This window comes from Oncorhynchus masou, chromosome 24 (genome assembly GCF_036934945.1).
Source record: "Oncorhynchus masou masou isolate Uvic2021 chromosome 24, UVic_Omas_1.1, whole genome shotgun sequence".
In the NCBI taxonomy this organism is placed as follows: domain Eukaryota; kingdom Metazoa; phylum Chordata; class Actinopteri; order Salmoniformes; family Salmonidae; genus Oncorhynchus; species Oncorhynchus masou.
The window spans coordinates 45,040,114-45,061,935 of NC_088235.1; the positions used below are offsets into that span (position 1 = coordinate 45,040,114).

The window sequence follows — 21,822 nt, forward strand, 5'->3', positions numbered from 1 at the left end:
CTGCTCGTGCATTGACGTCCACAATGTAGGGGGGAAGGTTCTAAGGGATATGCAAGATGGTGATGGACTGATATCAATCAGCCAATTAAAACCAGCGGTTGTTTCGTTCGCTTCTGCCATAAACTTCCAGTCAAGTTCCACTCTGAGGCTCTGTGAAAACAGATGGTTCGACAGAGAGCCGCCTGGTGGACAACATTACTATTGCAGTGGAAATTGGGCTTTATGACTAACATTATACCCTTATGTCAAGTTGTAAAACTCATCAGCCAATCATAACTACTTCTGGCCCTAATGCAAATACGGACTGACAACTGTTGAGATTAGAAGTTGCTTTGCCCTTGTAGTCACCCTATAAATCTAAATCCGTCCCATTACCATCATTCCCAAGAGATCAGACAGTAGTGACAAAGCATTTTGAAGTAGTGCAGCGGTCACCCTTTACGTTAGGACAGAATGGGGTCTATATGATCTTGATTACACCACCAAATCCAAATTGAGGTGGACATAAGGGCATTGTACTGGAATAGCTCTGTGACTTACATTCCTAGACCGTGTTCTCTGGCTATAGCGTATGGGTCACATGACAAGATGAAAAGAACCACGCTCTTCACCATTTCCCAGAAGTTTATATAGTTGTACTCTTATCACCGTGCGACTGTCATAACTTCATCAAGATTTTAAAAGACATGCTCAGGAACTTGTGTGCAACTCTAGCGAGATGCACACACAGCAGAGCCAGAAAGCAATGACGTGGTGCACACGTCATTCGGAGACCACTTTTGGCTCGCGAGTGCTACTTTCAAAACTACTGCCTAGAAAGTATACAAAAGTACCAGTTAATCTCTTTAAGGGAAAATTGTCCTAATTGTCCTATCCAAAATTAGCAAAACATTTCAGTAAAGTAGCAACAGATACCTCTTCACAAAGAATATTAAATAATCCCCCGTGCATTGGAAAAAAAAGGTGTAGCAGCAGTATCAATGTTTTTCCACATGGTGCAAGTCATCCCTCTGATTTGTGAGCAGTTTGCGAGCAGTTCCGCTCAGGGGATAAATCTGGTGGAACTATCAGAGCTTCCCCTGCCTTCACCCCACTACCCAACTTTGGTGACAGGACACACTCCCGCTCACCAACACACACACACTCTGCAAGCATGTACTTCAACCCTTTACAATCCTGTTTAAACAGCCAAATGGTGCACACTCACATTTACCATCCAAAATTTCCTTCTCCCTTTCCAGGGATCTGGTTGCTGAATCTGACATGGGGTGGATCACCATGTAAAAAACAATGTGGGTTCTCGGAATAGCCTGAGGGCTGGGTATGAGGGTTGGTTTATAACAGTCACGGCTGGGCCTGTAATAGGAGACTAGTACATACGGTACTGTGGAGTGTCTGTGGGTTGCTCATGCAACCAACACACAGCCAGTCACCCTGACAGGCAGCACCTCCAAACATCGAGCCCCTTTATTATGACAGTTGGCTAGGAGTGGTGTGAACATAAAAATCCTATTGATGGCGAGTTCCCAGTAAACTCCCCATTGCTAGCTTCTCTCCTGCTTCGGATGGGGTACTTTGGAAATAAAAGCCTGGGCGAAATACATATTCAGTTCATTAGTTCCACATGACTGAAATAGCATTTAAATCAGCACAGCAGGCCTAGGTAACACAGTTGGAAGTGTTAGATACTTTGACAGACAAAGGCGTGGAGATGAACCCAAGTCTTTGGTCTTTGGCTGAGAGAACAGAGAACATGTTATGAGAAAGCCAGGGAGAAAAAGGAATACTAAAAGTTGGCATGTGTGTATAGTGAAGTTAAATTCAGCTTTGTGCAGATAATTCAGAAGCATGTGATAGTATCAGTGTTCTTTCCCACCTGGACTATAGACATACAAGCCATTACTGAACTGAAGCTCTTCAAATCCAACTTTATTTTCATAAGCATTTAGGACTGATAGGAAACCTAATGGCATTATTTTCATACCTGGAGGATACTCAATGTTTAACAGCTCATAACCATGCAAAAATACATTATTTAAGTGCAATCCCTTTTGATAAATGTATCCTTTGTATACTACCTAAACTGACAACATATTAAACCTACTAGTTTATATTATAGTTTATTATACACTTCAAGGGTTGGTGGCAGTTACCTCTGAAGAGTGGAAGGCAGGTGAGCAGTGCACTGTGGTGCCAAACCAAAGCAATGTCCTTTCCTTTGGCCACAGACAGGAGAACTGAAAAGCTGCTCACAGAAAAGGAATACCAGGGTCACCAATGGCCTTGTTTTCAATTACCCTCCCTTTTTGCTAGCCAATTATTTCCTGCCCCTAAAAAAACACTAATTGAGCAATGCTACTCTATTTAGCTAAATGTTGAAATAAAAATTAACTGTGTGGCACTCTTTTGTCTGTGAAGCCATTTCACACAGGAGTGAAACGCTGTTGCTGTCTGTTCTAGCTCACTCAGTTTAGCTGCAGTTCATCAGCTGCTCATTGGCAGTTCTTGCTACAACAAAGAAACCATTCTTGTGCTCCACAGCCAGGACTGTCAGGATGACACAGAAATAGCACTGACACATGTGAACGACAGCACGCACAACCACAAGCGAGGAAACACTGGCCTAACCATACTTCTATTGTTATCCATGCTATTAGAACAGGGTTTCCCCAGACTTGGTCCTGGGGGCACGTTTTGGCTTTTGCCTTAGCACTAGACAGCCGACTCAAACAATCAAAGGTTGATGATGAGTTGGTTATTTGAATCAGCTGTGTAGTGTTAGGGCAAGAACCAAAACGTGCACGGGAGGGAGCATGATGACCGAGTTTGGGAAACCCTGCTATAGAAGACTTGGCTATGGTCTATAGACAACTCTTCTGGGAATAATTTAAAGTAATGTTTGTCATGATCAATACACAATTATAAACTGGGTGATTCGATCCCTGAATGCAGATTGGCTAACGGCCATGGTATATCAGACCGTATACCATGGGTATGACAAAACATTTATTTGTAATGCTATAATTGCATTACTAACGAGTTTATAATAGCAATAAGGCACTTCGGGGGTTCTGCTACCATTTCTGTCAAGCCATCTACCCATACAGTTTGACTCATACGTTCGATAAATCCAAGGTATGCACCACACCGTATGAACTGCAACTGCCTCTGCAAGGCAGCGTTTCATTGGAAATTAATGTAATTCTGGTGTACCAAAATGCAAGGACACTGTCGGTGTGTTTGAAGTCTTGGAAAGAAGTAAAAAAAACTCACAACAATTGTAAACAATGCAAAACAACAACTGGACAGCTCCACATCACAGGTAGTGTCATAAGTGTTGCAACAGTAAAGTAGGTCATTTTACAGTATAGTCATGTAGGCTAATTGGTATTTCAGATCAAAGTATTAATATGAGGCAAATGTATAGCTGTTGTTTCTGGGTTAGAAAATATCCTAAAACAACAGTTTGCTGTCTAAATATTTGCCTGTCACATTCATACAAACTCCATGAGTAAACAGCAAGTATTACCAACTTTACCACACTGTTCCAATATTTATGCCACTATCTACACTATACAAGCAGTATTTAGTTAACTTAAATAACACCATAAAAGGGGAGATTTATGTTAAGCTTGTATGTGTTGTTTTTCTCTTCCCTTTCAGAAATGGAGTCAATTTAGCTGACCAGCTCACAGGAAGGACAGGAAGAGGAGAGGAGTTGTCTGGTTGTTGTTTTGACCTCCCTCATTGTACCTTTCTTTTCACACACGTCAGTTCCGTTTAAATTCAGTCAATTCATAAATTAATTTGTTTATAAAGTCTTAGGATAGCATTCATTATTAGTGTTACATAGATTTCTGAATTGACAGAATTGAATCTCATACAACGGAGAATTCACAGATGCTCTTGTTGGTCTCTTACAAGACTAAAGGTGAATATATTTCTTTCATTTAAAACCACTTGAAAACCAGGGTGTTGAAACTGTTTGCTAAGTTATGTTCCATCGACTCCATGACGTCCAGGGGCCATTTGTTTGTTTAGCTGTATTATAATATTATTTTTATTTTTTTCAGAGACAGAGACACACACACCTCTTCGTACCTCAGATCCAGTACCCTGCCCTCTCTCTCTTTATGGCCATGTCTGAAGTTCCCCTACTACGTCTAGGCTTTATGAGTAGTCCCTGTATCGGTCTGCAGTTGTGCCAAAAATACATGCTCTTGTTCTGTTACAGGTTACACCTACATTTATTTTTACACGCACATACACAACACACATACTTGTCATGTTCTTTCCTGTACTTGAATACTTATTAAATTATGTTTTTATAGTCAGTTGTTTATTCATATCTCATTTAGACTTATTCTGCTTAAAGGCACATTCAACAACTAACCTTGCCCTGGACAGTCGTTTGTTAAATATCCTTAAATGCTTTGGCAATGGCAGCTGGTGTCCAGCGTAGGGCCTCATGAGGTTGGGCCGTAAAGGGAAGGCCTCGTCGCCGATGAAGACATGGGGAACAGGTCCCAGGTCTTCAGCTCCAGGGAGTGATGCAGGTGGTGAAATCTCCAGGATGCCATCATGAAGTGCCTGGCCGAAGGCAGAGTCCCGGAGGGTCCCACCATCACTTCCCTTGCCGTAAGCACCAACAACACAGATATAGTAAATGGCATCTACAACAGCCAAGAGTACAACTTAATATGTACCGTTGTTGTAGAATTGCGAGCCTGGATTACTACATGTTTCCCGTCAATGGAGCCAAGACCGTTGGGGAAATTCCACCTCTCCAGGAACTCAGCAGCGATGGCCCTCCAGTCTTCCTCCTTGGGGACAGGCATGTATTCACCAACCAGACAGTCCCAAATAGCTTGTGCCACAGAGGGGACAATGCCTGCCACCGTGGACCGTCCAACTCGGAAGCTGAATCCAATGGTCATGTAGGAGTCCCCTGTTGCCAAGAATCTAAAATATAATTCCAAATAATGATCCATATTGTGTGTAACTTGAATTTCACCCACATATTATATGTACTCATATAGCTACAACATTACTGTTTATTATTCCCTATTAACCATATTGTAATACTCATCAACCATCATTAACAATGCCTTGAAACAGTACAATTCAGTCTATGACTATATCATTAAACTGTAGCCCAGGCCAACTCTACTCTTAGAAAGAATGGTACTATCTACTTAAAAGGGTTCTCCGGCTGTCCCCATAGTAGAACCCTTTTTGGTGCCAGGAAGAACCCTTTTGGTTCCAAGTAGAACCCTATTGGGTTCCATGTATAACCTATTCCCCAAAGGGTTATACCTGGAACCAAAAAGGGTTATCCTATGTGGAAGGCAGAAGGACACTTTTGGAACCTTTTTCTCTAAGAGTGTATGTGAGTCCAATAAGAATGTAATGAATGACTGTAACTGTATTGAACAACAATGGGTCCTGGAGAAGACTAGCCTACCTTCATCAGGGCAGAAGGCACCTTAACTTTCTTTCCATTTGGTAACATTGAATAATTAAAAACGGATTAGAAACCAACTTCTGGAAAAGTTATAGTCCCAATGAACATTCTGTAAAAGTACATCTGATGTCAAATAGGGACTATTAACTAGAGCCCTTTAGCTATCTAGGTTGCACATAAAAACAATGTATCAAATATCAATCAATTATGGTATCAAAGGCTTTAAAAATGTACTTGAATGTAGCTTACCGGAGACAAATCGCCAGGCGTTCAAAGGCTGGTGGACTCCCGTAGTTGGTATCCACCCGGGCGATCCTGGCTCCAACCATCTGGAGCAGATGATCGAACTGGCTTTGGTCCAGACGAAAGTAACGTCGGAATTACTCTCCAAACAGTCGAAGCTCTTGAATGAGACGGTGGAACTCCCCTGCCTGCTTCCAGGACTTTAATCATATCTGGACCCAAACAGACCTGCGCTTTCGGCGGGGCTGGTCCCGGCCCAACAGCGCGATCAAGAACACCTTCCTCAACGTTGGTCTCATTGTTGAAAGAGCCTACTCTGCTATCTTGACTATTTATTATTGCAGTTCGTGCCAAAACTGCATTTTGGTGGGAAATTATATTATAGGATCTCATAATTAATTTGTGGATGTCATCGAATAAATAATATACTTGGCAAATAAATGAATAAAACATGTAAAGAGATTGTACAGTCTGTTTTTATTATGTTATCCCACATGTTTTTACCGGATATGTGTGCAACAAAAATTCAACATTTTGCTACTTTCTGTCAAGTAAGTCTACACATACAATTTGATGCATACGTTCGATAAATCCAGCGTATGCACCACACAGAACGCACTACAACTGCCTCTGCAACGCAATGCTGAAAGGCAAACGCAGCGTTCCATTGGAAATGAATGTACTCCTGGTGTATCGAAACGCAAAGCACAGTCGGTGTGTTCGAAGCGTAACTCTTGTTGCATATATATAAAGTTATATATATATATATATACACATATATATATATATATACAGACGATGCTGCACACCATTTAGCGCAATGACACTGTCGGTGTGTTCGAAGCGTAAAAATTGGCACTAAATTGAAATCCAAATCACGACGAAGAGTTTCCTCCAACAAACATAAGCGTTTGTCAGCACCAAGGCGCAGAAAAAATGTATAAAACCCCGAACAAAATTACAATGTAGGAGAATGTTTCAGCTAACAATTGCCATCACTCATTCGTAAACTATGTGCAATCTAAAATAGTAGCCTAATCGGACGCTATACAAGTTACTGCAATATTTTACTCATTTGTAAACTATTCTACAACTGAGCTATGAATGTATAAGTAGTTTTCAACAAAAAGTTAAACAGTTCAATTCTATTTCTACTGGAACAATACCTTAGCGCGAGAAGAAGAGTACCAGTAGTCTGTCCTCAACCCGGTCAAAATTCAGGATGTAGTGAGGAGCCGCACATGCATCCCCCAACTCGTGACATGCAGCAGCACTGATTGATGGCAGAGTGGTTCCCAAACTTTTTTTAAAAGAAACTCAGTCAGGTTTTCCTCTCGTCGTGTCAGTCATTGCAGACCCAAGAGTGTTATTTATAACTCGTCAGAAATGTCCAGTTTAATTTGCCTATGCCAGCTAACGTTTTTTTAGGGTATTGATTTAGTTGTAATGTTTGAGCCACTCATATCACATGAGCACACAAGACATGGCTAAATGTGTAGAATTACAGGAAATTTGCTTTAAAACTGCACAATATTATCTAAATTGACACAGATATTTCAAACTTAAAAGTAATAAAGAAGACTTCTACAATGCAGTCACTGAGAGATTCACCCTGAAAGAAGGATGAATGGGCAGCAGGTAGCCTAAAGTTAGTGGTTAAGGGTGGCCAATAACCAAAAGGTTGCAGGTTCAAATCCCAGAGTCGGCTAGGTGAAAAATCTCAATGTGCCCTGGAGCGAGGCACTTAACCCTAATTGCTCCGGTAAGTCTCTCTGGATAAGAGCATCTGCTAAATGACTAAAATGTAAAGCAATGGACTTAATTTACAAGTTAAAGGGCAATTCTCCCACTTTTCAACATCATATCCATTATCCCCTGGACAATACCAGGTTCTACATATGTGAACACAGACATTTCAATGATCTGTAGTTAAAAATTTAAAATGTCCTAAAAAAATGCTTATTTTTTACATCATAGGGTAGGATTAAAAAGTAAGAAATACTGTGAATTTCTAAATCTGCAGTTTCTAGCCAGAGGGAGGGTATTTTCTTGCTCCCCATGTCACCGTGAATTTCATGAAGTTAAAAATCACTTTTTTTTTGTTTTAACTTTTGATGATGTCATCGGGTAGAACTTTCTAACTTTATATTTCTTTCTACAAAATCTAGTCATGCGCCGCTTTCACATATGTAGACACTGGCGTTGCGCTGTCAATAATGAAAATGAGTTGGTAAAGTTGCCCTTTAAGGCAGGTCTAAATGCCTTTTTTTAGGGTTAGGCTACTGTTGAATGAACATGAGAAGAACAGTGCTGTTGTCCATTCAGGACCACATAGTTAACCTGTCGGCTATCAGATGAGCGGCCACCGAAGTATGTGTAAAATGAGTACGCTCAAGTAAGCTATTCTAATTGAAATCGGCCTTCATCACATTGGGGAGATGTCGAGGTCAGTGAAACCTTTGGTGAGGACCAACGGCCCTGCAGTTTTATTCACTATGTACACATCTATGTTTATGCTAGAGAGCGAGCAAAGGTATTTGTGGTTGAACAAACAGACTTATCATTCCTCTTTATCCAAATAAGAAAGGCACAATCACAAATGGCAAATGTGAAACCATCTCCTTCGATGGAGTCCTCGCCAAAAACCTGAGAGCGTTGAACTGCCATAGTACAAGCTTGACTGAGCATGCACAGGATCTACACAAACTAAATCACTCCATTTTATGTCTTGATCGTGGATGATGTTTAATCATTGCCCATTATCCAGCAATCAAACGAGTTGAAGAAGGAATGAACGATGAGAGACCTCCCATTGGCAGAGTATAGGGTCCCCACACTCAACTGGCAGACCATGGTCCGGATCCGGACACAGAAGGGGTCAATGTGGACCACAGGTCCCGACTACAAGTTTGTTTTTTTGTTTTTTTTGGATCTTGGTCAGAATTCAATCTCTGGTATCATATAAACACACACAGGACATGGGAACATTTGTACAATTGCAGAAAATTAGCTTTAAAACAGAAAATAAAATAAAAACGCCCCATGGCAAAATGTGTAAAATTGCAGAAAATTAACTTTCAAACTGCTAAAATGTCTGCCAACAAGAGAGGTGTGTACAAACATGGGTTGTGAGGTGGGGGTTTGTTACTACACCAATAAATGACAATAGTATTGAGTACCCTGGTGTAGGGTATGTCCAATAACATTCCCTCATTACATAAAACATTTTTCTTGTTCTCCAGTTGCATCAAGTATCGCGTGGACTTGGGTTGATGCATATCACTATGTTGGGTTTGTGTGTGTCACAAATTCTACATTTCATGTCTGATTGATTTGATTGGCAGCAACACATACAGTTGAAGTCGGAGGTCTACATACACCTTAGCCAAATACATTTCAACTCAGTTTTTCACAATTCCTGACATTTAATCCTAGTAAAAATTCCCTGTCTTAGGTCAGTTAGGATCACCACTTTATTTTAAGAATGTGAAATTTCAGAATAATAGTAGAGTGATTTATTTCAGCATTTCATTCTTTCATCACATTCCCAATGGATCAGAAGTTTACATACACTCATTTAGTATTTGGTAGCAATGCCTTGAAAATTGTTTAACTTGGGTAAAATGTTTTGGGTATCCTTCCACAAGCTTCCCAATAAGTTGGGTGAATTTTGGCCCATTCCTCCTGACAGCGCTGGTGTAACTGAGTCAGGTTTGTAGACCTCCTTGCTCACACACGCTTTCTCAGTTCTGCCACATATTTTCTATAGGATTGAGGTTAGGATTTTGTGATGGCCACTCCAATACCTTGACTTTGTTGTCCTTAAGCCATTTTGCCACAACTTTGAAAGTGTGCTTGGGGTCATTGTCCATTTGGAAGACCCATTTGCGACCAAGCTTTAACTTCCTGACTGATGTCTTGAGATGTTGCTTCAATATAGCCACGTAATCTATTTTGTGATGTTCACCAGTCCCTCCTGCAGCAAAGCACCCCCACAACATGATGCTACCAACCCTGTGCTTCACGGTTGGGATGGTGTTCTTCGCCTTGCAAGCTTCCCCATTTTTCCTACAAACCTATCAATGGTCATTATGGCCAAACAGTTCTATTTTTTGTTTCAACAGACCAGAGGACATTTCTCCAAAAAGTAGGATGTTTGTCCCCATGTGCAGTTGCAAACCGTAGTCTGGCTTTTTTATGACGGTTTTGGAGCAGCGACTTCTTCCTTGCTGAGCGGCCTTTCGTGTTATGTCGATATAGGACTTGTTTTACTGTGGATATAGATACTTTTGTACCCGTTTCCTCCAGCATCTTCACAAGGTCTTTTGCTGTTGTTCTGGGATTGGTTTGCACTTTTCGCACCCAAGTACGTTCATCTCTAGGAGACAGAATGCGTCTCCTTCCTGAGCGGTATGACGGCTGCGTGGTCCCATGATGTTTATACCTGTGTACTATTGTTTGTACAGATGAACGTGGTACCTTCAGGCGTTTGGAAAATGCTCCCAAGGATGAACCAGACTTGTGGAGGTCTACATTTTTTCTGAGGTTTTGGCTGATTTCTTTTGATTTCCCATGATGTCAAGCAAAGAGGCACTGAGTTTGAAGGTAGGCCTTGAAATACATCCACAGGTACACCTCCAATTGACTCAAATTATGTCAATTAGCCTATCAGAAGCTTCTAAAGCCATGACATCCTTTTCTGGAATTTTCCAAACTGTTTAAATGCACAGTCAATTTAGTGTATGTAAACTTCTGACCCACTGGAATTGTGATACAGTGAATTATAAGTGAAATAATCTGTCTGTAAACAATTGTTGTAAAAATGACTTGTGTCATGCACAAAGTAGATGTCCTAACCGACTCGCCAAAACTATAGTTTGTTAACAAAATATTTGTGGAGTGGTTGAAAAACTAGTTGTTTTAATGACTCCAACCTTAGTGTATGTAAACTTCCGACTTCAACTGTACATCTGTGTCAGTCAATCACGAGCCAATGAAATCAAGTGACACATACAATGCATTCGGAGTATTCAGACCCCTTAACTTTTTCCAAATTTTCTTACGTTATAGCCGGATTCTAAAATTGATTGTTTTTCCCCTCATGAATCTACACACAATATCCCATAATGACAAAGCAAAAACAGATTTTTAGAAATGTTTGCAAATGTATTAAAAATAAAAAACGATCGCCTTTACAAAAGTATTCAGACCCTTTACTCAGTACTTTGTTAAAGCACCTTTGGCAGCAATTACAGCCTCGAGTCTTACGTATGACGTTATGAGCTTGGCACACCTGTATTTGGGGAGTTTTTCCCCATTCTTCTCTGCAGATCCTCTCAAGCTCTGTCAGGTTAGATGGGGAGCATCGCTGCACAGCTATTTTCAGGTCTCTCCAGAGATGTTCGATGGGGTTCAAGTCCGGACTCTTGCTGGACCACTCAAGGACATTCAGAGACTTGCCCTGAAGCAACTCTTGCGTTGTCTTGGCTGTGCTTAGGGTCATTGTCCTGTTGGAAGGTGAACCTTCACCCCAGTGAGGTCCTGAGAGCTCTGGAGCAGGTTTTCATCAAGGATCTGTTTACTTTGCTCTGTTCATCTTTCCCTCAATCCTGACTAGTCTCCCAGTCCCTGCCACTGAAAAACATCCCCACATATCATGATGCTGCCACCACCATGCTTTACCGTAGGGATGGTACCAGATTTCCTCCAAGACGTGACGCTTGGCATTCAGGCCAAAGAGTTCAATCTTGGTTTCATCAGACCAGAGAATCTTGCTTCTCATGGTCTGAGAGTCTCTTTAAGTGCCTTTTGGCAAACTCCAAGCGGGCTGTCATGTGCCTTTTACTGAGGAGTGGGTTCCGTCTGGGCACTCTACCATAAAGGCCTGATTGGTGGTGCTGCAGAGATGATTGTCCTTCTGGAAGGTTCACCCATCTCCACAGAGGAACTCTGGAGCTCTGTCAGAGTGACCATCGGGTTCGTCGTTACCTCCCTGACCAAGACCATTCTCCCCAGATTGCTCAGTTTGGCCGGGCGGCCAGCTCTAGGAAGAGTCTCGGTGGTTCCAAACTTCTTCCATTTAAGAATGAAGGAGGCCACTGTGTTCTTGGGGACCGTCAATGCTGCAGAAATGTTGTGGTACCCTTCCCCAGATCTGTGCCGTGACACAATCCTGTCTCGGAGCGCTTCTGACAATTCTTTCGCCCTCGTGGCATGGTTTTTGCTCTGACATGCACTGTCAACTGTGGGACCTTATATAGACAGGTGTCTGCCTTTCCAAATCATGTCCAATCAATTGAATTGACCACAGGTGGACTCCAATCAAGCTGTAGAAACATCTCAAGAATGATCAATGGAAACAGGATGCACCGGAGCTCACTTTCGAGTCTCATAGCAAAGGGTCTGAATACTTATATAAATAAGGTATGTTTTTTTATTTTTAATACATTAGCAAACATGTCTAAACCTGTTTTTGCTCAGTCATTATGGGGTATTGTGTGTAGATTGATGAGAGGAAAAAAATGACTTAATCCATTTCAGAATAAAGCTGTAATGTAACAAAATGAGGAAAAAGTAAAAGACTGAATACTTTCCAAATGCACTGAAGCTTTGAGTCTAAATGTAGCACTCTGACTGACCTTTTCTTTGGACAACACTATAAAGCATTACTCTAAGTGTTGTTTTCCAAATACTCTCTAGATTGTCTGCTGTGGATGTTACATTTGTATGTTTGAATGGAATTGGCTGAAGCATTGTTTATGTTCGGCTTTGACAGTATGCATCTGGATATGCTGAGCGTGAGGCTGTTGTTTGCTCTTATGTTCCAACTGCATTCACCCACACCCTGTCTAGTCTAAAATAAGGCTGCTGAGGTTTGGACACAGACCATCGGAGGAGTTGTAGTCTGGCAACTTCCACTCAATACACACCCCAGATCCCAAACCCATGAAGGAGTTGGGCTGGCTGATGGATACTCCAAAACCAGTCCTCTAAATGGTACGTCGTCACCCAACACCATATTACACTTTATAGAAGTAGACCTGATTACCTTCATGAAACAAGCACAAAATGAAGATGTTTGTCTCATATAATATTTGTCTCCGTCACGCCAACCTCGGCCACGTGTTCTTTTTATTTCCTCCAGGAGCAAAAACTCACTCCGCACACAGAGCAGAACAGCTCTGACTGTATTTTTCCAGGGCCGTAGTACAGGAAAGAGTGGCAGGGTTAGACCTGTGGTTGTTGTCTACATTTATACATCTTGTCCTGCCACCCCCTTTCCATTTATTCCACTACTCAACCAGTCAACAAACTGTATTCTGGTCAGTAACCCCATCTTATATTCAATCATGATGTGTCAAGATGTTCGTTTACCAAAATTGGTTTGAATTCTGGCTGATGTCATCTACCCATTTTAGTAATGACAGGCAATAATATGCAAATACGAAAGTAAACCTGTCTATTCTATAACTGTTGAATTTGTGGCACAAAAAGAAATAAAAAACATTCACAAAAAAGGGTGGAAGTGGTGTTTTTGACCACATACTGAAATTATTATTTTTTATTATGAAAATGTATGTGCTCACTACTGTAAGTCGCTCTGGGTAAGTGACTAAAATGTAAATATAAAAATATAAATTTTAAGACTGAGAACTGAAACAAATTCCAGGGGAAAGCCTTTTTAACTCTTAGTTGAGAGAGCTCTGAACCCCATGCAGGATTAGAGGCTTTGTGGGGAGCAAAGCACAGAGTACGGATACATGCTCACAATAATGCGATTATTGTGGATAGCCAGATTAATATAATCATTTTATTTAAAACATTTACAAGCTTTGCAAGAAGAACGAATTCCCTAACAATCCTGTTTAAATCCTGACACATCTAAAATCAGTATGTGAAAACTACCTCATTCCGAATTTACTTCACTCGACCTGAAGAGGGAGGCTCGCTCACATGCGCAGATCAAATACACAGATGGAACGCTGATTAAGATGTTTACACGTCCTAATAATTTGAAAGATTGCTCAGAAAAGGTGTTTTAAATCGGCATATGCTTACTTCGATTTTGGCCTTACACTGATTAAAATAAAGAGAGTAAGGTGTTTAAATAACTATTGCAGAAACTGCCTACTGCCATAATCAGTTTATTATCAAATTATTACTGTGCATGTAAACATACTCAGTGTCACCAACACTGTGATTAACCTATGAACTGCTAAAGAAGTTTAAACAAAGACAGCACTAGGCAACCTGGTCTCAGAGCATTTTGTATTATTCTGTACGGAAATCTGAGACGTTCTATTCCGTATGGTATGTATTCATTTTTTGATTTGACCTTTTATTTAAATAGGCAAGTCAGTTAAGAACAAATTCTTATTTTCAATGATGGCCTATGAACAGTGGGTTAACTGCCTTGTTCAGGGGCAGAACGACATATTTTTACCACGTTGGCTCGGGGATTCAATCTAGCAACCTTTCGGCTACTAGTCCAATGCTCTAACCACTAGGCTACCTGCAGCCCCAATGGATGTCCATCACCCATTTCGTATGATATGTTACGAATTACAATTCGTATAATATGTAACGAATTTGCTAAACATACAATGTGTTACAAATTTACTAAACATGCTATATGTTATGACGTTGCAAAACGTATAATATGTCACAAATTATAGCTTGCAAATGGTAGCTAGGGTAAGGGTTAAGGTTAGGGGAAAGGTTAGCTAACATGCTAAGTTGGGTCAAATGTTTTGGGTAGCCTTCCACAAGCTTCCGACAATAAGTTGGGTGAATTTTGGCCCATTCCTCCAGACAGAGTTGGTGTAACTGAGTCAGGTTTGTTGCTCACACATGCTTTTTCAGTTGTTATGCCGACAAATCTTCTATAGGATTGAGGTCAGAGCTTTGTGATGGCCACTCCAATACCTTGACTTTGTTGTCCTTAAGCCATTTTGACAGAACTTTGGAAGTATGCTTGAGGTCATTGCCCATTTGGAAGACCCATTTGCGACCAAGCTTTCATTTCCTGACTGATGTCTTGAGATGTTGCTTCAATATAGCCACATAATTTTACTTCCTCTTGATGCCATGTTTGTAATGTTTGTAATGACCTGTCAAACACACCCCGGTAATGGCTGAAATGGGCTCAATGTGATACATTGGCTTTCTGAATTTGGAAGCTTTGCATACTCTTGGCATTCTCTCAACCAGCATCACCTGAAATACTTGTCTTGAAGGAGTTCCCACATATGCTGAGCACTTGTTGGCTGCTTTTCCTTCACTCTGCGGTCTCACTCATCCCAAACATCTCAATTTGGTTGAGGTCGGTTGATTGTGGAGGCCAGGTCATCTGATGCAGCACTCCATCACTTTCCTTCTTGGTAAAATAGCCCTTACACAGCCTGGAGGTTTGCTGGGTCATTGTCCTGTTGAAAAACAAGTGATAGTCCCACTAAGTGCAAACCAGATGGGGTGGCGTATTGCTGCAGAATGCTGTGGTAGCCATGCTGGTTAAGTGTGCTTTGAATTCTAAATAAATCACAGATGGTGTCACCAGCGAAGCACCCCCACACTATAACACCTCCTTCTCCATGCTTTACGGTGGGAAATACACATGCGGAGATCATCCGTTCACCCAGACCTTGTCTCACAAAGACACAGTGGTTGGAACCAGAAATCTCCAATTTGGACTCCAGACCAAAGGACCAATTTCCACCTGTCTAATGTCCATTGCTCGTGTTTCTTGGCCCAAGCACGTCTCTTCTTATTTTTGGTGTCCTTTTAGTAGTGGTTTCAAACGGTCTCCTCTGAACAGTTGATGTTGAGATGTGTCTGTTATTTGTACTCTGTGAAGCATTTATTTGGACTGCAATTTCTGAGGCTGGAAACTCTAATGAACTTATCCTCTGCAGCAGAGGTAACTCTGGGTCTTCCATTCCTGTGGCGGTCCTCACGAGAGCCAGTTTCATCATAGCGCTTGATGGTTTTTGCAACTGCACTTGAAGAAACGTTCAAAGTTCTTGAAATGTTACGGATCGACTGACCTTCATGTCTTAAAGTAATGATGGACGGTCGTTTCTCTTTGCTTATTTGAGCTGTTCTTGCCATAATATGGACTTGTTATTTTACCAAATAGGGCTATCTTCTGTATATTACCCCTACCTTGTCACAACACAACTGATTGGCTCAAAACGCATTAAGGTAAGAAGTTACACAAATGTACTTTTAAGAAGGCACACCTGTTAATTGAAATGCATTCTCAGTGACTACCTCATGAAGCTTGTTGAGAGAATGCCAAGAGTGTGCAAAGCTGTCATCAAGGCAAAGGGAGACTACTTTGAAGAATCTCAAATGTACATATATTTTGATTTGTTGAACACTTTTGGTTACTACATGATTCCATATGCATTATTTCAGTTTTGATGTCTTCACTATTATTCTACAATGTAGAAAATAGTACAAATCAAGAAACACCCTTGAATGAGTAGGTGTTCTAAAACTTTGGACCGGTAGTGTATGTAGTAGTGAAATAATGTTATATGATGTACTGTTTTATCTTTTAATTTATATGTAATGTAAGTGTTGTAATATGTTTGGACCCCAAGAACAGTAGCTGCTGCCTTGGCAGAATCTAATGGGGATCCCCAATAAGTACAAATATAAATAAATACAACATTTGGGGGGAGGTTCTCCCATTCTTCTCTGCATATCCTCTCAATTTCTGTCAGGTTGGATGCTCCGTTAATCTTTCCCTCGATCCTGACTAGTCTCCCAGTTCCTGCCGCTGAAAAACATCCCCACATGCTGTCACCACCATGCTTCACCGTAGGAATGGTGCTAGGTTTCCTCCAGACGTGACGCTTGACATTCAGGCCAAAGAGTTCAATCTAGGTTTCATCAGACCAGAGAATCTTGTTTCTCATGGTCTGAGAGTCTTTAGGTGCCTTTTGGCAAAGTCCAAGCGGGCTGTCATGTGCCTTTTACTGAGGAGTGGGTTCCGTCTGGCCACTCACCTCCCTTGACCAAGGCCCTCCTCCCCCATCTGCCTGAAGGCATGTTGATATCTGTGAGTGTGCTCTCTATGCAGTGCTAATTTCGTCAACAAAAACAGTGACTAAAATAAAATGACCTATTTTTCAGTGGCAAATGATGAAACTATAAGTGACTAAATAGACTCAGGAAAACAAAAACATTTTTTTATTTCAGTTTAACACTATAACTAAACAAAAACAATTTTTTATTTCAGTTTAACACTATAACTAAACAAAAACAATTTTTTATTTCAGTTTAACGAGACCAATTTATCTCGTTGACTGAAATCTGACTTAGTGGGCTGGACAGGTTTTTTTGAGAGATTCAGAGCTTTTCAGTGATAAGCACCAATGATATTAGCAGCACAGATGCGCAATGCAGTTCTGTTCAGCAGTGGGAAGGATGGGCACACAGCCTACATGAGCTGGTGAGCTGCAGGGCACTTTTCTAGACTCCCTTGATTATAGAAAAGTAGGCTGTCTTTGAATTTCTAGTCTTTCACTACCGCCTCTCATAGCCAGGTTCTGTAGCCAAAGTAGCCAAGTCTTCCTCTTTTCCTCTAAAAAAAACATATTGATTCTAGCCCTCACCATTCAAAAGATATGACCCACAACACTGGCACTACGTTTTTTTCTTTCTATCGTGCATTGGTGGCCCACATTTTACATTTATAAAGCGTTCTAAAACTAGTCTACTTGCGGACCAGACCGTAAACCATTTGTTTAGGCTACACCTTGTTCAGTCATGTTATCTCATTAGCTAGCTATAGCTAACAACCTGGGCGTGTTCAGCAGGATGCAACACTTTGGACTATTCAGATAGAAACATGCTATGTAGAACAAACATGCTTCTCTGACATGTTGAGTAAGGAATAACGTTGGCTCTATTCATGTAATGCAACTGAACGTGGTCCTGGTAACATTACCAGTAGCCAATATACAAACATTTGGTTACACAGAAAGAAAGAGGGTAACCAAACAATTTCCTTTGCCACTACATTATATCTGAATGGGTGAATAACTTTATTTTGAGTTTCTCTCTCTCTCTCTCTCTCTCTCAGTGGAGGCTAGTGGGAGGAGCTTTATAGAAACCACATGTTTGACTCATTCCATTCCAGCCATTACAATGTGCCCGTCCTCCTATAGCTCCTCCCACCAGTCTCCACTGCATTACATGACTGTTCTCTCCCCATCATCACATAAACCCAGTGCTACAAACCCATTAGCCCGGCTTGTTTGTGACCTTTTTCTAATTGTTTGCATAGGTCCTGGAAGGCACCGGCTGAAGCCATCAAGACGGCTGACACGCAACACTGGTGCAGTAGCCTGATTGGCTCAAACACAACTGCTTCTTCTTCTGTGAATTTTGTATGGCGGTTGGCAACCAACGTTACGGTGCATTACTGCTACTGGACTGGAGTGTGGACCAGAGACAGTGAAGGTATAAATTCTACCCAATAATCTTGTCTCCCTAAGGAAACAAAATACATAATTAAATACTACATCCCATGAAGATTTCCCCAGCAGTTCACTTAATCCTGGCTCTTCAACTCCATTACTCCTCAAATCTAATAACAAAGATCAGTGGTTAAAAATAAGTGGCAAGAGTTGTGGAACAGGGTGAATAAAGGAAGACAGGAAAAGGTGGGGGCAGTGAGCTCCCTTTCTCTCACATATTTTTTTTAAATATTTTATTTTATTTTACTAGGCAAGTCAGTTAAGAACAAATTCTTATTTTCAATGACAGCCTAGAAACAGTGGGTTAACTGCCTGTTCAGGGGCAGAACAACAGATTTTGTACCTTGTCAGCTCGGGGATTTGAACTTGCAACCTTTCGGTTACTAGTCCAATGCTCTAACCACTAGGCCACACTGCCGCCCCATTTCTGGCACTGAAATAGAACATGTTCCAATGTCTCCATCTCCTCCTGACAATCACACCTCCCAGTCGAATGTTTCCCCACCACTTTCTATGTACCATTTAGCCTTGTGTGTCCCAGTCTCAGCCTTGTGACTACACATTCCTCCCTTCTCTCTCAGCCTGAGGACCTCCCTGCCCCCACCTTTTCCTGGAATTTATACAAGTGTCTTCCTTTACTCTCCTTGTTCCACAAAACTTGCCCCTTATTTTTAACCACTGTTCTTATTGATCCCTTGGCTTCTGCTTTACTGATTGACAATTCCATCTCAACATTAGGATGTTTAAGAGCTTGCTTGGCAATAATATCCACTTCCTCATTCCCCTCTACTCCCACATGAACTGGTACCCAGAGGAATATCACAAATACCCCCATCTGTTTCACCCTATACAAACACTGCAAAAACTCATACAATGCATCCTGTCTGCTCTGGGACACATGAATTTAAGCTCATCAGTGCTGCACAGGAGTCAGAGCAGATGACTACCCTGTCTGGCCTAACCTCCTCCACCCACTCTGCAGCCAATAGTATGGCCAACAACTCCATTCTGTAAACAGGCAAATTATCCGTTGCTCTTTTTGTCACTGCCACCTTAAACTCAGGAACACTAAACGCTGCTCCTGTTCTCCCTGTTTGTTTCTGTTAATATTTGTAGGATGTGTAACCTTATGTCCTTGTAGATTTACCCAATATGTAATGGCTAGCTGTTGTCTTCTTAACCTTAATGGCATCTCTCCCAACTCTACCTGCATTGCTGCCACCGGGGAGGTCCTGAGTGCTCCACAACATATTCTTAGGACTTGGGCCTGGATAACATCAAGCTTTTGTAAAGATGTCTGAGCTGCTGATCCATATGCTATACTTCCAAAATCCATTGATGACAAGCAACGCGTCACATTTAATATTTTCTTTCCTTTGAGAACTACTCTGTTAATATGCTCCGCCCATGTCATTCGAGTGTCAAACCAGACCCCCAGGAACCTAAATCCTCCCACTATCTCCAGATTCCTTCCATACAACTTCAAGTATATTTCCTCCACAACCTTCCTTCTAGAAAACTGAAAACTTGAAGCCTCACCTGAGGAACCACTGCTCTACTTCACTAATCGCTTCTTGAACTCTTCTTGCTCTATGGGTAATATTTATCCCTCTCTTCCACAGCGCTCCATCATCCGCAAATAATGACCTCCCAATATCAGGTCTCACCTGAGAGAATACATCGTCAATCATAATGGAGAACGACGAAGGACTAATGACACTTCCGTGGGGGGGGGGGGGGTACCATTAGCCACCTCATAGCTTTCTGATAGAGCTCCCCACCCTCACTTGTATTGATCGTCCAAAAATAAAATAATTTATCTGGTTAAAAACCCTTCCTCCAACCCCCATGTTATCCAGCTTGATAAGTAGGCCTTCCTTCCACATCACATCACAAGCCTTATCTACATCAAAGAAAATGGCTACCACCACCTCCTTATTTGCCTATGCCTTCCGTATGACTGACTCAAGGCACAGTACAGGATCCATCGCTCCCCTGCCTTTCCTGAACCCACTTTGATCTGGTGACGTTAGTCCTCTTCTCTCCAGAAAGTAAGTCTGCCTTTCCATTATCATTCTTTCCATTAATGTACATACGTGAGATGTCAACGCTATCGGCCTATAGCTTAAAGGACTAGTAGGGTCTTTCCCAGGTTTCCAAATCGGCACCACTACCACCTGCATCCAACTTCCAGGCAGTTTCCCTTCCTGCCACACCTTATTGTAAAGGTCCAATACTTTCCCCATTGCTGTGTCACTGAGATTAACCATCATGATGTAACATATCTCATCCTTCCCAGGAGATGTTACCCCAGCTTTAGCTAATGCTCTTTTTATCTCAATGTATCCCCCACCATCATTCTCTGATCAAGAACTCACAGATGTTCTCCTCTGACCCTCTCTCTCCCAAGCTGCCTCTCTTCTGACAGATTATTTGAGCTGTGCACCTTCACAAATGCCTGGGCTAACATCTCTGCCTTCTCCATATTTCTCATTGCAACCATCTCCCCACTTTTCAGCACAGGGAGATCCCAATCATCCTCCTAATCATCCCCCATACCACTCCCACAGGAGTGGTCCTGCCTATGTTTCCACAGAACCGGCTCCAATACTCAGCTGTCCTTGTGATCCTCCTTACTACTGCTTGTGCTTGTTTATTCTGAATCAGGTGCTGGTAATTATGGGACCGTTTCAACATTCTGAATGTTCTTATTCTTCATGGCACCTCTACACTCCACCAGAGGACTGCATTACTCTTTCTCCCCCCTGTACCCATAGGAATCACATGCCTTGCACTTGAGATCTTGAGATCAAAATAAGATCCAGAGCAGATTAATTTTCAGTTACTGGTTCAATCCTGGTCCCCCCGCCTTCATTAAGACTCACAAGCCCTTTCTCACCTAGTAGTTCCTCCAACACAGTTCCATTTACATCAGTCCATAACCCTCCCCAGAGCGTACTATGAGGATTAAAATCCCTACACCACATTACCAGTCTCCTATCTTGACCTTCTACATTCCCAAGGGCCAGCAACTCCATTCTCTTACACGGGTTGTAAAAATTCACTATTACTATATTCCCCCCTCCCAACCACACCTCTACCACTACATACTCCCTCTCCCACACACCTATATGGGATCCCACACTTTATAAAGGTAGCACCACCTCCTCCTCCTGCCACCCTCTCTCTACGGACTGCATCATAACCTTGTAATACAAAATCTAGAGTAGGTTTTAGCCATGTCTCCTGGAGACATATCACACCAGGTTTGGCTGGTAACTCTTGCCCATTAGCCATCAAACTTCTGGTATTCCATTGAAGGATTAACACCTTAAAAAAGACAAATTAACCAATACATGATTCCTGGCTGGACTGATTTTCCATGTCAGTCCTGTGAGCCCAAGATACCTCACTGCCTGCTCCACTATGGTCTTAATCTTCTTAGTTCTCGGTTGTAATTTTTCTGTGTAATTGATTGTTAGTGTCACAAATGTAACAACCTTCCTCATGTCTTCTACCAGTCTTGTGTTCTCCACCATTCTGCTACCTCCATCACACCCAACCTGCACCTCAATCTGTCCTGGAATACCTGCTCTTCTAGGTGCCCAGATTTGTTAATGCGTTAAA

At 41.7% G+C, this 21,822-nt stretch overlaps 1 protein-coding gene across 6 annotated transcripts in view; it reads right to left on the reverse strand.

Annotated features, from left to right (window-relative positions):
- Positions 1-21,822, reverse strand: part of LOC135512245 (equilibrative nucleoside transporter 1-like) — a 64,699-nt gene that overhangs the window by 22,390 nt on the left and 20,487 nt on the right. For 2 of the 6 annotated variants that reach the window (XM_064934066.1, XM_064934062.1), the window contains exon 1: positions 6,874-6,988. The exons of 2 other annotated variants lie outside the window; for them this stretch is intronic. The gene's annotated coding sequence lies outside the window, so the exon portion shown is untranslated. Of the gene's footprint in view, positions 1-2,153; positions 2,246-6,873; positions 6,989-21,822 lie in introns of those variants that run through there. 2 more of the 6 variants (XM_064934064.1, XM_064934065.1) reach the window with 2 other exon arrangements.